A 16,564-nucleotide genomic window follows, 5' to 3' on the forward strand; every position below is an offset into this window, starting at 1 on the left:
AACAACTTTTTGTCCTCTTCTTTTATGGCTGCCATAATCCATGTCATATTGCTATGATATCCTTTTTTTATTTCCTTTATTAGATAAACTATGATTACATATCCAATACCCCTGACGAAGGGCTGGAACCAGAACGTGTCGGGTACTGGAAATTTTCAATAATCGGACAGTATTTATGATACAATTCTATGCTTGCTATGCAATTTTGTTACGTTTTTGTTCTCTTGGTTTTTTGTTATGTCTTGTTTTTAACTGATCATTACATGCTGAGTGTCATGAGGGGTGACAACAGTGGGCCATGCAGGCATAGTTGGAATTAGCTGCTAAGAAGCTGCAAGGAGATCAGCAGGACTAAGATGCAACAAAAGATGTAAAAAAAGTAATACCAATTTTTTTTTTATTGGAAAAAAAGGCAACTACTGCTAACACACCTTGCTTTAACAAAGAGAATATCATTGGATGGAGATATTTACTAACTTTATTGAACACAGACACAACATACAGTCCCTTTAGGAGAAACGTAAGCCTGCAGCGCCACCCAGCGGACAGCCGCAGGAACTTCTGTCTACCAATACCCTGGTCTTCTCCTCAGCGGCGCCGCTCTCCCTCTTTAGCACAGCGCTGACTGTGAACCCCACACGTCTCCCTCCATAGGGCTCTCCCACGTGACCTCTGCCGTCCCCACCACTGACAGCTGTCACCTGAAACGTCCTCCTGTTCCGCTGGCGTCATGTGACGGAGATAGGCCGACTTCCGGGGTACGGCTGCCGGGCGGGTTCATCTCAAGCGAGCTGCGGAGGTATCGGGCGCTGAGCTGTGAGTGGGGTTCGGGTATAGGGCGCTGTGTGGGGAGAGAGTTCTGTGTACAGGCCCTACTCTTCCCTGTCCCCAACACCATTGGAGCCGTCACCATGGTGACCTGACCCAGGAAGGAGAGTCTCACTCAACACTGACAGCCATGGGCTGTGTCCTCCAGGGTTATGTACATTGGTATACTGGGGTCTTCCTATATGAAGGGATCTGGGATACACTCTCCATTTTTGGGAACCTTTCCTTCCTTCAGAGCCGGGGTCTCCAAACTTTCTCAACAAAGGGCCAGTTTAATGTCCTTCAGACTTTGGGGGGGTCGGACTAGGGCCACTGAGAGGGAAAAAGGTCCTGGCATCCAGTGGGAGTAAACAAATGCCCCATCTTTGGTGTTAGTGAGAGAATTGTGCCCCGTTGTTGGTGTCCCGGGGAGGAACTGTGCCCCGTTGTTGGTGTCCCGGGGAGGAACTGTGCCCCGTTGTTGGTGTCCCGGGGAGGAACTGTGCCCCGTTGTTGGTGTCCCGGGGAGGAACTGTGCCCCGTTGTTGGTGTCCCGGGGAGGAACTGTGCCCCGTTGTTGGTGTCCCGGGGAGGAACTGTGCCCCGTTGTTGGTGTCCCGGGGAGGAACTGTGCCCCGTTGTTGGTGTCTCGGGTAGGAACTGTGCCCCGTTGTTGGTGTCCCGGGTAGGAACTGTGCCCCGTTGTTGGTGTCCCGGGTAGGAACTGTGCCCCGTTGTTGGTGTCCCGGGGAGGAACTGTGCCCCGTTGTTGGTGTCCCGGGGAGGAACTGTGCCCCGTTGTTGGTGTCCCGGGGAGGAACTGTGCCCCGTTGTTGGTGTCCCGGGGAGGAACTGTGCCCCGTTGTTGGTGTCTCGGGTAGGAACTGTGCCCCGTTGTTGGTGTCCCGGGGAGGAACTGTGCCCCGTTGTTGGTGTCCCGGGGAGGAACTGTGCCCCGTTGTTGGTGTCCCGGGGAGGAACTGTGCCCCGTTGTTGGTGTCCCGGGGAGGAACTGTGCCCCGTTGTTGGTGTCCCGGGGAGGAACTGTGCCCCGTTGTTGGTGTCCCGGGGAGGAACTGTGCCCCGTTGTTGGTGTCCCGGGGAGGAACTGTGCCCCGTTGTTGGTGTCCCGGGGAGGAACTGTGCCCCGTTGTTGGTGTCCCGGGGAGGAACTGTGCCCCGTTGTTGGTGTCCCGGGGAGGAACTGTGCCCCGTTGTTGGTGTCCCGGGGAGGAACTGTGCCCCGTTGTTGGTGTCCCGGGGAGGAACTGTGCCCCGTTGTTGGTGTCCCGGGGAGGAACTGTGCCCCGTTGTTGGTGTCCCGGGGAGGAACTGTGCCCCGTTGTTGGTGTCCCGGGGAGGAACTGTGCCCCGTTGTTGGTGTCCCGGGGAGGAACTGTGCCCCGTTGTTGGTGTCCCGGGGAGGAACTGTGCCCCGTTGTTGGTGTCCCGGGGAGGAACTGTGCCCCGTTGTTGGTGTCCCGGGGAGGAACTGTGCCCCGTTGTTGGTGTCCCGGGGAGGAACTGTGCCCCGTTGTTGGTGTCCCGGGGAGGAACTGTGCCCCGTTGTTGGTGTCCCGGGGAGGAACTGTGCCCCGTTGTTGGTGTCCCGGGGAGGAACTGTGCCCCGTTGTTGGTGTCCCGGGGAGGAACTGTGCCCCGTTGTTGGTGTCCCGGGGAGGAACTGTGCCCCGTTGTTGGTGTCCCGGGGAGGAACTGTGCCCCGTTGTTGGTGTCCCGGGGAGGAACTGTGCCCCGTTGTTGGTGTCCCGGGGAGGAACTGTGCCCCGTTGTTGGTGTCCCGGGGAGGAACTGTGCCCCGTTGTTGGTGTCCCGGGGAGGAACTGTGCCCCGTTGTTGGTGTCCCGGGGAGGAACTGTGCCCCGTTGTTGGTGTCCCGGGGAGGAACTGTGCCCCGTTGTTGGTGTCCCGGGGAGGAACTGTGCCCCGTTGTTGGTGTCCCGGGGAGGAACTGTGCCCCGTTGTTGGTGTCCCGGGGAGGAACTGTGCCCCGTTGTTGGTGTCCCGGGGAGGAACTGTGCCCCGTTGTTGGTGTCCCGGGGAGGAACTGTGCCCCGTTGTTGGTGTCCCGGGGAGGAACTGTGCCCCGTTGTTGGTGTCCCGGGGAGGAACTGTGCCCCGTTGTTGGTGTCCCGGGGAGGAACTGTGCCCCGTTGTTGGTGTCACTTTCGTTGGTGTCACGGGGAGGAACTGTGCCCCATTGTTGGTGTCAGAGGATGAAATATTGCCCCAAGGGCTGGATAAAAGTAAGCAAAGGGCCACAGTTTGGAGACCCCTGCTTTAAAGGCATAGTTCACCTTTACCCCAAAACTGCCTATGCAGATAAGGGGTGTCTATAGATAAAAACTAACTGTGCAGCTTTAACCAAATCTGAATAATGCCTTTCCTATAAAGTTAAATTCTACTTATGTACCTCATACATTTATGTGTTTATTTACCTCCAAAAAGCCTGACTGGAAAACTTCCAGGACGTTGCTAAGAGAGTTCAAACCATTACTTTTCACCTTAAAGCGGAGTTCCACCCAAAAATGGAATTTCTGCTTTAAGGGAAGGTGACCCCCTGACATGCCACATTTGGCATGTCATTTTTGGGGGGGGGGGAGGGGAGCGGAAACCCTCTAAAAAGGTTTCAGCTCCCACTTCCTCTTGGGGCTCCACGCCACCCCGGAAGGAAGTTCACCTCTCCCCCCTCCCTCTCGCCAATCATCTGGGACATGTCACAGGTCCCAGGTGATTGCCCGGCCAGTCAGAGCGCACCGTGCGGCTCGCGCATGTGCAGTACATGCCCAGCTGTGAAGCCACAGCCGGGCACCCACAATGACAATGCTGGCGTCGCAGAGAGGAGGGGGGAGACGAGTGGGGCTTCGTTCCCCAGCATCGCTGGACCCCGGGACAGGTAAGTGTCCGGTTATTAAAAGTCAGCAGCTGCAGTATCTGTAGCTGCTGACCTTTAAGTTTTTTTTTTTTTTAAGCAGAACTCCGCTTTTACCATCACAGGCTCCAACACTGAGCTCAGAGCTACTGCATTAGGGAATAGAAAGCACACGTGAAGGGGTTTGAATCAAAGTAAGAGCTCACTGATGACCTCTGTGATGGTGAAGGTGAACAGTAATAGCTTGGCATCTCTTAGCAATGTCCTAGAAGTTTTCCAGTCACACTTCATGAGGTATATAAACAGCCTACATCTATAGCAAGGGCAATATTCTGCTTCGCTCAGAGCTGCACAGTTTGTTTTTCATCTACAGACACTGCTTATCTTGATGGGCAGCTTTTTGATAAAGGTGAACTATATCTTTAACCATTTCAATACTGGGCACTTTCACTTCCTTCCTGCCCAGGCCAATTTCCAGCTTGCAGCACTGTCACGCTTTGAATGACAATTACTCAGTCCTGCAACACTGGACCCAAATGAAATTGTTATTTTTTCACACAAATAGAGCTTTCTTTTGGTGGTTTTTAATCCCTGCTGAGCTTTTTTTATTTTTTGCACTACAAATGAAAATGGTTTCTGTTTTGCAAAAAAGTAATTTTTCGTCATAAATTTTGACCAAAATTTATACTGCTACATTAATTTGGTAGAAATAACCCAAATCAGTGTATATTATTTGGTCTTTGTGAAAGTTATAGAGTCTACAAGCTATGGTACCAAGCGTTGAAAATTGATCACACCTGGAGTACTAATGGCCTATCTCAATTATTGAGACCCCAACAAGCCAGGAAAGTACAAATATCCCCCAAATGACCCCTTTTTGGAAAGTAGACAGTCCCAAGGTACTTAGTTTGAGACATGGCAAGTTTTTTTTTTTAAATTGTAATTTTTTTCCCCACAATTCTTTGGAAAATAAATAAATTGCTCCCCCCCCACCCCACAAATGTCATATTAAACACTTACGGACCGCCCGCCGTCATTATACAGCGGTTCTTTGAAGAGGGATATCATTATGGCAGCAGCTAGCTACCATAACCCCGGTATCCTCTTCTTCAGTGGGCAGTCCGGTTTCAGATAAAAGTGGTCTCTGGGTCGATTCCCCGCAAGATCACTTTTATCCGCGGGAGGAGAGGGCCCCTCCCCCTTCACGCCGCGCTCTTCTGCTCTCCGCCGCCGGCAGAATCGATCGGGTTCTTCTCCCTGTTTGGTATGGAGACGAGTGAGGGAAAGATGGCCCCCACCCATCTCCATACCATTGCAGGGTGGAAGCGACGTCAAAATGTCACTTCCGCCCATAGCTCTTTTTGTTTAAAATAAAATTTTTTTTTTTTTTTTTTTTTTAATTGCATTTTAGTCTAAATATAAAATCTGAGGTCTTTTTGACCCCAGATCTCATATTCAAGAGGTCATGTCATGCTTTTTTCTATTACTAGGGATGTTTACATTCCTTGTAATAGGAATAAAAGTGACACAATTTTTTTTTTTTTTTAAAGAACAATGTAAAAATAAAAATTAAAAGGTAAAATAAATAAGAACATTTTTTTATTTTTTAAACGCGCTCCGTCCAGCCGAGCCGCGTGCAGAAGCGAACGCATACGTGAGTAGCGTCCGCAGATGAAAACTATGTTCAAACCACACATGTGAGGTATCGCTGCGATCGTTAGAGCAAGAGCAATAATTCTAGTCCTAGACCTCCTCTGTAAAAACATGCAACCTGTACAATTTTTTAAACATCGCCTATGGAGATTTGTAAGGGTAAAAGTTTGTAGCCATTCCACGAGCGGGCGCAATTTTCAAGTGTGACATGTTGGGTATCAATTTTCTCGGGGTAACATTATCTATCACAATATAAAAAAAATTGGGCTAATTTTACTGGTGTCTTATTTTTTTAATTCAAAAAAGTTTATTTTTTCCAAAAAAAGTGCGCCTGTAAGACCGCTGCGCAGATATGGTGTGACAAAGTATTGCAAAGACCGCAATTTTATTCTCTAGGGTGTTAGAAAAAATACATATATAATGTTTGGAGGTTCTCAGGATTTTATAGCAAAAAAACCTGTTTTTAATTTGTAAACAACAAATCTCAGAAAGAGGCTTGGTCCTTAAGTGGTTAACAAGTTATTTCTCACACACAGCATAGGCATACTTGAAACTACACCCCAAAACACATTCTGCTACTCCTCCTGAGTATGGCTATACTACATGTGTGAAATTTTTTACACAGCCTGGCCACATAGAGAAGCGCAACATCCAAGGAGTACCTTCAGGCTATATCCACTTTAGGACTGCATTCACACCTGAGCGTAGCGTCTTTGAGCATTTTTCCAGCGTTTTATACGCTTATCCTCAGTACACATACTTGCGCAGCAAAACCATTGTTGCCCTGCTGTAATCTTGTGCTCTGCTGGCACACACACCAAGTCCTGTGCCGCCATCTTCCTTTCCTATGTCATCAGGAGCCAGCTGTCTCTTCCACTTTCTTGCAGGTGACCCCCCAGGGATGCGTCACCAGGACCAACCTCCAGCAACTGCGTGTCCCTGTTCCTGCATACTCCTGGGATTATACAGGAGCTGGGACACTACATTCTCTCCTAAGCAAGAATGGAGGCTGGGGGGTGCCGATACCGAGCATTTGCAGGAGTCCTTTCCTCCCGCAAATGCTCCGGATGCCTAATCTGATACCTGGACGCTCAGGGATGATCGGTGCGGCAGTGGGGGAAGTTATAATTACCGATCTCCCTGTGTGGCTTTCAATAAAGCAGCTGACAGCCGCTTTTCCTTCTGTCCCCTCCGTGGCTGTCAGCTGCTTTATTGAAAGCCACACAGGGAGATCGTGATAACTTCCCCTGCCGCCACCCAGATCGTTCCTGAGTGTCCCTTATTTCCTCCTCCAGCTCCCCTCTGTGTACTCCTCCGTGCTCCCCCCCCCCCCCCCGTCTTCCGCTCCCCTCCATCTGCTCCATTGCCCCCCCTCTGTGGGCTCCTCTGCTCCCCCTCTGTGGGCTCCTCTGGTCATTCTCTGCCCCCCGTCCCCCCCTCCCGTCCCAGATCTTTCAGGATGGAGAGTGGAGGAAGGAGCCGGTAAATCTGTCATTTACTGGCTCTTTCCTTTTCCAAATGCACAGAGTCAGTGATCACTGACTCTGTCCATTCACAACTGAGCATCGTAAACTGTAATGCTTCAGTTTATGAATGGAGAGAAGCCGCTGTCTCCTGTCCATTCATCTTCAGTGCAGCTAAGGCTGCAGAGAAAGGGACTGAGGAATCTGTGTTCTTAGTTTCTTTCCATGTGTCAAAGTGGAGATGTCAGAGGTCTGTTTAGACACCTGACATCTCACCAAAGCCCCTCCTATTTTTAACCACTTCAACACCGGCAAATTCTGACACATCTCACATATATGTAAAAAGCTATTATTTTTTTTGCTAGAAAATTACTTAAAATATATATATATATATATATATATATATATATATATATATATATATTAAGCAGAGGCCCTAGAAAATAAAATAGTGGGTGGTGCAATTTTTTACGTTACATGGTATTTGCACAGCAGTTTTTCAAATGCACTTATTTTGGAAATAATACACTTTAGTGAATTTTAATGCACAAAAACACAATATAATACCCAATTGTTTGATAAAATGTAAAAGATTATGTAACCTTGAGTAAATAAATACTTGTCACACTTTAAAATTGTGCTCACTTGTGAAATGGCGGAAAACTGCGCTTCTTACAAATCTCAACAGTCCAAAGGGTAACCACGACACTCTATGCTTGAGGTACAGTCCCAGGTGCTCACCCACAAAGAAGTCCATACAAATCCAAAACCAATATAGAGGCATTCATGGGTCTTGCAGAGGAGGTAGATCAAAACAGCAGTGTTTTTATTGTCGTTTCAATAAAGCTCAGTCCATCTTTCTCAAGACTTGCTTACAAATCTCCATAGGCGACAATTTTATAAGCCTTTTACAAGTTATCAGTTTAGCGTTACAGAGGAGGTCTGGTGCTAGACTTATTGCTCCCACTATAACGTTTGCGGCGATACCTCACATGTGTGCGTGACATACGTATGTTTTTTCCATTGCGTGCGAGTACAGGGGCTCGTTACTTTTTTTTATTATTATTATTATTTTATTAAAAAAAATGACACTCTATCTTATTTAATTTTTTTAAAATCTCTGTTATTGCTATAAGAAGGGATGAACAACATCCGTTGTGATAGCATAGACCATGACAGAGAGATCTGGGGTCTATTACACCTCAGATCTCTCCTCTGCCCTCCAAAACATCTGATCAAACCAAGATCCAAGACTGAAACCGTAAATTATGAAATCCTCATTGCTTCCGGTTTCTGATGTCACACAGTCGCATCCTTACCAGGCTCCCCGATCATACCAGACTCCCCCCATCCTTACCAGGCTCCCCGATCATACCAGACTCCCCCCCCCCCCCATCCTTACCAGGCTCCCTGAGGTAAAGGTGGTAGCTGGAGTGGGGTGGTACCCCCTTCCACCACCAGTAAAAGTAATCCAGTGGCTTCTTAGCCACTAGGATTACTTTTACATTAAATGGAAATTCTCCAGCCCCAAAGAATGATATCTCCATTATTGCTTCAGCAATGATGGAGATCTCACCCTTCCGATCCAGCAACATACCAGTATGTTGCTGGTCGGCAAGTGGTTAAAGTAGAAGTCCAGTAAAAACCTAAAAAAGCTTAAATCTGCTTTTGCCCCCAGTTCTATACTATCCTGTAAAGGAAAGATGCCTACTTACAGTATGTAATGGAAGAGCTCTCTGGTCCGGTCAGTACCGGTTTCAGAGGGGGGACAGCCGACAACGGATGCCCCATATAAGCCTATGGGTGACGTCATTGCCCAGGCTCTGCTGCCAGTATCGGCAATCTCTCCTGTCCCCTGAAGCCGGCCACTAAGGGGATCACATGACCAGACTGGAGCGCCCTTAGACTAGGTAAGTATAAGCAGCTTACCTCTACAGCAGTGTTTCTCAACCGGTGTTCCGTGGAACCCTAGGGTGCCAGGAGAGGTCCCCAGGGGTTCCGGCACAATCCGCCGTTCATCACAAGCAGATAAATGGCAGATCACATCCCAAAACATCTGACAGGCTGCAGAGGAAAACTGACATCACTGTCCTGCACCTGTTGCGGGCAGCCCCCCCCCCCATCCATTCTAGGAGCCTGTGTGTAGATGTGACATCACTCGGGAGGGGAAGGAGGGTTGTGAATCGGTGCACGAGATAACCAGCAGCTTCCCTGAGCTACTCTGCATGAGGTTCACGGTGAACCACTACAGATTCCAACATAGTACCCTCCAGTTTCCTCCTGCCCCCCCCCCCCCCCGTACTATACTTTTCTCTCCTGGCCCCCCTGTACTACTCTCTCTTGGCTTCCTGTACTATTCTCTTCTACCCCCCCCCCCCCCCGTGTACTATTCTCTTCTGCCCCCCCCTGTGTACTATTCTCTTCTGGTCCCCCTGTGTGCTATTCTCTTCTGGTCCCCCTGTGTGCTATTCTCTTCTGGCCCCCCTGTGTGCTATTCTCTTCTGGTCCCCCTGTGTGCTATTCTCTTCTGGTCCCCCTGTGTGCTATTCTCTTCTGGCCCCCCTGTGCTATTCTGTCCTGGCCCCCCCTCTATACTGTTCTCTCCTGGCCCCCCCCTCTATACTGTTCTCTCCTGGCCCCCCTCTATACTGTTCTCTCCTGGGCCCCCCCCACCCGTGCTGTTCCCTCCTGGCCCCCCCCCGTACTGTACCCTCCTGGCCCCCCCGTACTGTTCTTGTTCTCTCCTGGGCCCCCCCGTATTGTTCTCTACTGGGCCCCCCCCGTATTGTTCTCTCCTGGGCCCCCCCCGTATTGTTCTCTCCTGGGGCCCCCCCGTATTGTTCTCTCCTGGGCCCCCCCCGTATTGTTCTCTCCTGGGCCCCCCCCCCGTACTGTTCTCTCCTGGGCCCCCCCCCGTACTGTTCTCTCCTGGGCCCCCCCCCCGTACTGTTCTCTCCTGGGCCCCCCCTAGTACTGTTCTCTCCTGGGCCCCCCCTAGTACTGTTCTCTCCTGGGCCCCCCCTAGTACTGTTCTCTCCTGGGCCCCCCCTAGTACTGTTCTCTCCTGGGCCCCCCCTAGTACTGTTCTCTCCTGGGCCCCCCCCCCGTACTGTTCTCTCCTGGGCCCCCCCGTACTGTTCTCTCCTGCCTCCCCCCTCGTGCTGTTCTCTCCTGCCTCCCCCCTCGTGCTGTTCTCTCCTGCCTCCCCCCTCGTGCTGTTCTCTCCTGCCCCCCCCCCCTCGTGCTGTTCTCTCCTGCCCCCCCCCTCGTGCTGTTCTCTCCTGCCCCCCCCTCGTGCTGTTCTCTCCTGCCCCCCCCCTCGTGCTGTTCTTTCCTGCCCCCCCCTCGTGCTGTTCTTTCCTGCCCCCCCCTCGTGCTGTTCTCTCCTGCCCCCCCCCCTCGTGCTGTTCTCTCCTGCCCCCCCTCGTGCTGTTCTCTCCTGGGCCCCCCCCCGTTCCCCCCCCCAGTACTGTTCTTTCCTGGTTCCCCCCTCAGTACTGTTCTCTCCTGGCCCCCCTGTGCTCTCCCCCCCCCCCCCGTACTGTGCTCTTCTCTCCCCCCCCCGTACTGTGCTCTTCTCCCCCCCCCCGTACTGTGCTCTTCTCCCCCCCCCCCGTACTGTGCTCTTCTCCCCCCCCCCCGTACTGTGCTCTTCTCCCCCCCCCCCCCCGTACTGTGCTCTTCTCTCCCCTCCCCCCCCGTACTGTGCTCTTCTCTCCCCTCCCCCCCGTACTGTGCTCTTCTCTCCCCTCCCCCCCGTACTGTGCTCTTCTCTCCCCTCCCCCCCGTACTGTGCTCTTCTCTCCCCTCCCCCCCGTACTGTGCTCTTCTCTCCCCTCCCCCCCGTACTGTGCTCTTCTCTCCCCTCCCCCCCGTACTGTGCTCTTCTCTCCCCTCCCCCCCGTACTGTGCTCTTCTCTCCCCTCCCCCCGTACTGTGCTCTTCTCTCCCCTCCCCCCCGTACTGTGCTCTTCTCTCCCCTCCCCCCCGTACTGTGCTCTTCTCTCCCCTCCCCCCCGTACTGTGCTCTTCTCTCCCCTCCCCCCCCGTACTGTGCTCTTCTCTCCCCTCCCCCCCGTACTGTGCTCTTCTCTCCCCTCCCCCCGTACTGTGCTCTTCTCTCCCCTCCCCCCCGTACTGTGCTCTTCTCTCCCCTCCCCCCCGTACTGTGCTCTTCTCTCCCCTCCCCCCCGTACTGTGCTCTTCTCTCCTCTCCCCCCCCGTACTGTGCTCTTCTCTCCCCTCCCCCCCGTACTGTGCTTTTCTCTCCCCTCCCCCCCGTACTGTGCTTTTCTCTCCCCTCCCCCCCGTACTGTGCTTTTCTCTCCCCTCCCCCCCCTACTGTGCTTTTCTCTCCCCTCCCCCCCGTACTGTGCTCTTCTCTCCCCTCCCCCCCGTACTGTGCTCTTCTCTCCCCTTCCCCCCCGTACTGTGCTCTGCTCCCCCCCCCCCCCCATACTGTAATGTGCTCTTCTCCCTACCCCCTCCCCCCTGTACTGTGCTGTGCTCTTCTCACCCCCTCTGTACTCCCCCTTCCCGCCTCCTGTACTGTTTCCTCCTGTGCTCTGCCCTGCTGACCCCCTGTACACTGCTTATCTTAGGTTTGACCCAGAGTTGAGCATCTTTGCAAAAAAAAGCAAGCACAAGTTTCACATTGATAAGTAAGTAAGGTAAGTTTTAATATTTATTCTGTTGCTTAATGCTATTTCTAAGCATAATTGGTGCATAATTGATGTTCTATCTACAGCTTGCTGATCTCACCAATGTTCCGTGAGCTGTAGATAAGAAAATTATTTTGGAGGTTCCCCCGAGCTCTCAGGCTTGTCGCCAGGGGTTGCTCTAAGGTAAAAAGGTTGAGAAACGCTGCTCTACAGGATAATTAGTATAGGGCTTAGAATGGCGTTGGGAGCAGGTTTAAGCTTAGTTAGGATTTGACCGGACTTTCACTTTAACACCCAAACCTAGTTTTGCAACTTTGACGTTTGTTAGTAAAACTGTACATATTATTGCAACTACTTAGTGCATCCAGGTGAATTATAGCTTGTTTTTTTTTTTTTTTTTTTTAGGACAGATTGAACTTTCATTTGGTGTAAATGGTTATGGACATCTCCTGAATATGTTTTATTATGAAAGGAAAACTGGCCCAAAATAGTAAAAAATATAATTTTGTAAACTTTAGCTGTATATTTTCATGCCTTTACCATGACCCACCACCAAAAAAAAACCCTGCAAAATTAAATTCTCCCTCTCCTGACATTTGTTGCGATAACGCATACAGTATATCACAAAAGTAAGTACACCCCTCCTCTCACATTTTCGTAAATATTTTATTATATCTTTTCATGTGTACAGCTTCTATAACAGTGTAAATTTGCTGTCCCCTCAAAATAACTCAACACACAGCCAATAATGTCTAAACCGCTGACAACAAAATTGAGTACAAAAGTGAAAATGTCCAAATTGGGGCCCATTAGCCCCGGTGTCATGTGACTTGTTAGTGTTACAAGGTCTTAGGTGTGAAAGGGGAGCAGGTGTGTTAAATTTGGTGCTATTGCTCTCACGCTCTCATACTGGTCACTGGAAGTTCAACTTGGCACCTCATGGCAAAGAACTCTTTGAATTGTTGATCTACATAAAGATGGCCTAGGCTGTAAGAAGATTGCCAAGACCCTGAAACTGAGCTGCAGAACGGTGGCCAAGACCATACTGCGGTTTAACAGAACAGGTTCCACTCAGAACAGGCCTCGCCATGATTGACCAAAGAAGATGAGTGCATGTGCTCAGCGTCATATCCAGAAATTATCTCTGGGAAATAGACGTATGAGTGCTGCCAGCATTGCTGCAGAGGTTGAAGGGTTGGAGGGTCAGCTCAGACCATACGCTGCACACTGCATCAAATTGGTCTGCATGGCTGTCGTCCCTGAAGGCAGCTTCTTCTAAAGATGATGCACAAGAAAGCCCACAAACAGTTTGCTGAAGACAAGCAGACTAAGGACATGGATTACTGGAACCATGTCCTGACGTCTGATGAGAACAAGATAAACGTATTTGGTTCAGATGGTGTCAAGCGTGTGTGGTGGCAACCAGGTGAGGAGTACAAAGACAACTCTGTCTTGCCTACAGTCAAGCATGGTGGTGGGAGTGTCTGGGGCTGCATGAGTGCTGCCGGCACTGGGGAGCTACAGTTCATTGAGGGAACCATGAATGCCAACATGTACTATGACATACTGAAGCAGAGCATGATCCCCTCCCTTCAGAGACTGGGCCGCAGAGCAGTATTCCAACATAACGATCCCAAACACACCTCCAAGATGACCACTGCCTTGCTAAAGAAGCTGAGGGTAAAGGTGATGGACTGGCCAAGCATGTCTCCAGATCTAAACCCTATTGAGCATCTGTGGGGCATCCTCAAATGGAAGGTGGAGGAGTGCAAGTTCTCTAACATCCACCAGCTCTGTGATGTCATCATGAAGGAGTGGAAGAGGACTCCAGTGGCAACCTGTGAAGCTCTGGTGAACTCTATGCCCAAGAGGGTTAAGGCAGTGCTGGAAAATAATGGGGCCACACAAAATATTGACACTTTGGGCTCAAGTTGGACATTTTCACTTAGGGGTGTACTCACTTTTGTTGCCAGCAGTTTAGACATTAGAGGCTGTGTGTTGAGTTATTTTGAGGGGACAGCAAATTTACACTGTTATACAAGCTGTACACTCACTAATTTATATTGTAGCAAAGTGTCATTTCTTCAGTGTTGTCACATGAAAAGATATAATAAAATATTTACGAAAATGTGAGGGGTGTACTCACTTTTGTGAGATACTGTATGCGTGCATTATTATTTCTTTGTGCCCATAGTAGGTTCAAAAAACAATAGTGCACAGTTTTGTTTTTTAATTGTCCTACCTAAACACACTAAAGCCTAGTACACTGAGTTTTTTTCGGGCTGAAGGAAAAAAAACGATCGGAGCCGCTGTACTAACTATCCAATGTTAGTACAGCGATCTCCCCCGGCTTCTGTTGGACCGGCTGGCATGCACACGGGCTGAGTGTCGGCCTTTTTTTTTTTTTTTTTTTTTTTTAACCGGCTGATGTAAAGTCACATTTTATTTTTTTAAAGTTTTGGATAGAGAAGGTAAAGTGTTAGAACAACTGTGAAAGGGTCTCTCTATTTGTAGACCATTGTCACTGAGAGCCAAGTGAGAGGAAAGCCAAAGGTGTGAGTTGCAAGAAGAATAAGGGAGAAATATTCCAACAAAGCCACTTGTTTTGGTGACAACTAAGGCCAGGGCCATCTTAAAAGCATTATAGGCCCCCGGCAATACAGTGCGCTGGAGCCCTGTCTACACAATCACACACGAGAATAAAAATGCAAATTATCAATAAGGCTATATTTATTGGTACTTCCAACAAAATCACATGTTTAAACATTAACACAACGTTTGGACAATATAACACGAGCTTGAAAAGCAAGAAATTGAAAAACAAGAAATTACAGATTGAAATGGGACAGTACAAAAGCACTAATTATTTATTAAATTTGCGATACTTCTTTGTAGAGGATTCCTTTATAAATGGCTTGAAGTCAATGGTTTTTAGGATGTCATTTGATGGGCACCGTGGCTGCGTTTGATGGGCACCGTGGCTGCGTTTGATGGGCACCGTGGCTGCTTTTGATGGGCACCGTGGCTGCGTTTGGGCACAGTGGTAGCTTTGATGGGCAGTGGGCACAGTGGCAGCTTTTGATGAGCACAGTGGTGGCAGCTTTGATGGGCAGTGAGCACAGTGGCTATGTTTGATCGCTGTGTTAAACACAGCCACTGTGCCCATCAAAAGCTGCCACTGTGCCCATCAAACACAGTGTGTTTGGGCACAGTGGCTGCGTTTAATGGGCACAGTGGCTGCGTTTAATGGGCACAGTGGCAGTGTTTGGGCACAGTGGCTGCTTTTAATGGGCACAACTTCACTTGATCTTACTTAAGTCTGACTTACACAGTTAGACTTACTTGAGAGGTCTTCAGAAACTGAAGGTTTCGCTCCGCTGAGTCCGCTCCACTCCTTCTGAGCCACGCTGGCTAGACGACCCTGTGTACATGTACTCATTTAACATAGAGGAGAGTTCAGGAGCAGTTGAAAAAGAATGCCCAACTGCTCCTAAACGTCCTTATAGCAGCAACAGTATACATGAGGCCTAAGAGAAGATTTCCCTTCATTTGGAGAGATCTTATCTTACTTTCTGTTGGGTATTGAGAGAGGAAGCCAAATTGTATCTATATTTATAACTTTTCTTAGTTTTGGATGGAATGGAGGAGTGGAACCCCTGTCAGATTGTACTAGTAACTATCTGGGGGCTCCATAGGAGAGATTTCCCATCCTGTCCTGGGGACAATTGGTTTTTTTTACCAGACAGGAAGTGAAGGAATGTCTCCAACGGAGCCTCTGACTGCAGTAAAATCTCACAGGAGTCCTAATCCATCTCCACTCTTTCCAAAACTAAAGAAAAGGTTTGGCTATAGGTACAGTTTAGGCTTAGCCCTTTAGGAGGTTTCTGATGCCGGGAGGCTGGGCGGGGTTTCTGATCATGTGACCACCGTGATTGGCTGTCACAGCAGTCCCATGATTGGTAAGCTCCCAATCGCAAGTAGAGATCAAGAGCCACCAGTAACTGTTCCAGGAGTGCGCAGGGCAAACGCTCTCGGCACAGCTCTGTTTAAATTCTGGTACGCATATATGCGGCCTCTTGGCGTTAAGGCCCACCCTCCGAGAAGCCACATATATGCCTACCGCCAGCGCGAAGAGGTTAAGTAAAATCTTCCCGGGGGAACACAGGCCACAGAATACAACCTAATGGGTTTTAAACATTCTCTACAACTATATTAAAAAGCAGAAAGTTTTTGAGCTCATGGGTTTTAAACATTCTGTATCCTATCTAGGGCTGAAACAACTAATCGATTTATCGACAACTAATAGATTATGAAATTAATCGATTACTATTTTCATAATCGATTAATCGGCCAGCCAATTAGTTGGCCTGCATACAGAATGCATTATTTGTTTAGATATCAGGTATTACAGTGCAGCACACATACAGCTCAGTACACTGTCCATACATTTGAAGTAAACTTTTATCAGCATTGTGTATTATATTTAAAATGATTATATCCATGAAAAAAAAAGTCTCAGCTTTTAGTACTACTTTATTTTTTTTTTTTTAAATAGAAATCTTTTATAAGTAGTACTATCTCCCTTCCACCCTTCATATAGCTTCATGTCTGACTCCTAGTTATAATGCCCATATATCCTACTTGTGGGTGTATTTATTATTATATATATGATATAAGTAATATTTATTACTTTCACTGTTCCACGGTAAAAAATAAACCCCTTTACAGTAGAGATTATTTGCTCTTTTTGTACTATAAAGGGCTCATTTTAGTTTTTTTTTACCCCATTATGACAGGTGATACAAATAAAAGTAAGCTGCTGCTACTAAACATCTTAGGCCTGGTTTATACTTATGCGTTTTTTGGTGCTTATTGCAGAAACGCACTACAGTTCATTTAACATGGTTTCCTATGGGACTCACATCTATGCTTTTTTCAGCCGCTGCGTATTTGGAAAGGGTGAAGGACTTTTTTCAAGTCAAAACTGCTTTTTTGGTTCAATATACTTCAATGGAGAAACTGCAGAAAAGCATGTAGTGCCTTTTTGCAGCAATTTTGTGTTTTGTTTTTTTAATCTGCCCAACAAC

General features: G+C 48.9%; 1 protein-coding gene across 7 annotated transcripts in view; it reads left to right on the plus strand.

The window, feature by feature from the left end:
- Positions 1–549: 549 nt before the first annotated feature.
- Positions 550–16,564, plus strand: part of MFF (mitochondrial fission factor) — a 37,838-nt gene continuing 21,823 nt past the window's right edge. For 2 of the 7 annotated variants that reach the window (XM_073625665.1, XM_073625669.1), the window contains exon 1: positions 553–816. The gene's annotated coding sequence lies outside the window, so the exon portion shown is untranslated. Of the gene's footprint in view, positions 817–11,417; positions 11,487–16,564 lie in introns of all 7 variants that reach the window. The other 5 variants (XM_073625667.1, XM_073625666.1, XM_073625668.1 and 2 more) reach the window with 5 other exon arrangements.

This window comes from Aquarana catesbeiana, linkage group LG04 (assembly GCF_042186555.1).
Source record: "Aquarana catesbeiana isolate 2022-GZ linkage group LG04, ASM4218655v1, whole genome shotgun sequence".
Classification (NCBI taxonomy): domain Eukaryota; kingdom Metazoa; phylum Chordata; class Amphibia; order Anura; family Ranidae; genus Aquarana; species Aquarana catesbeiana.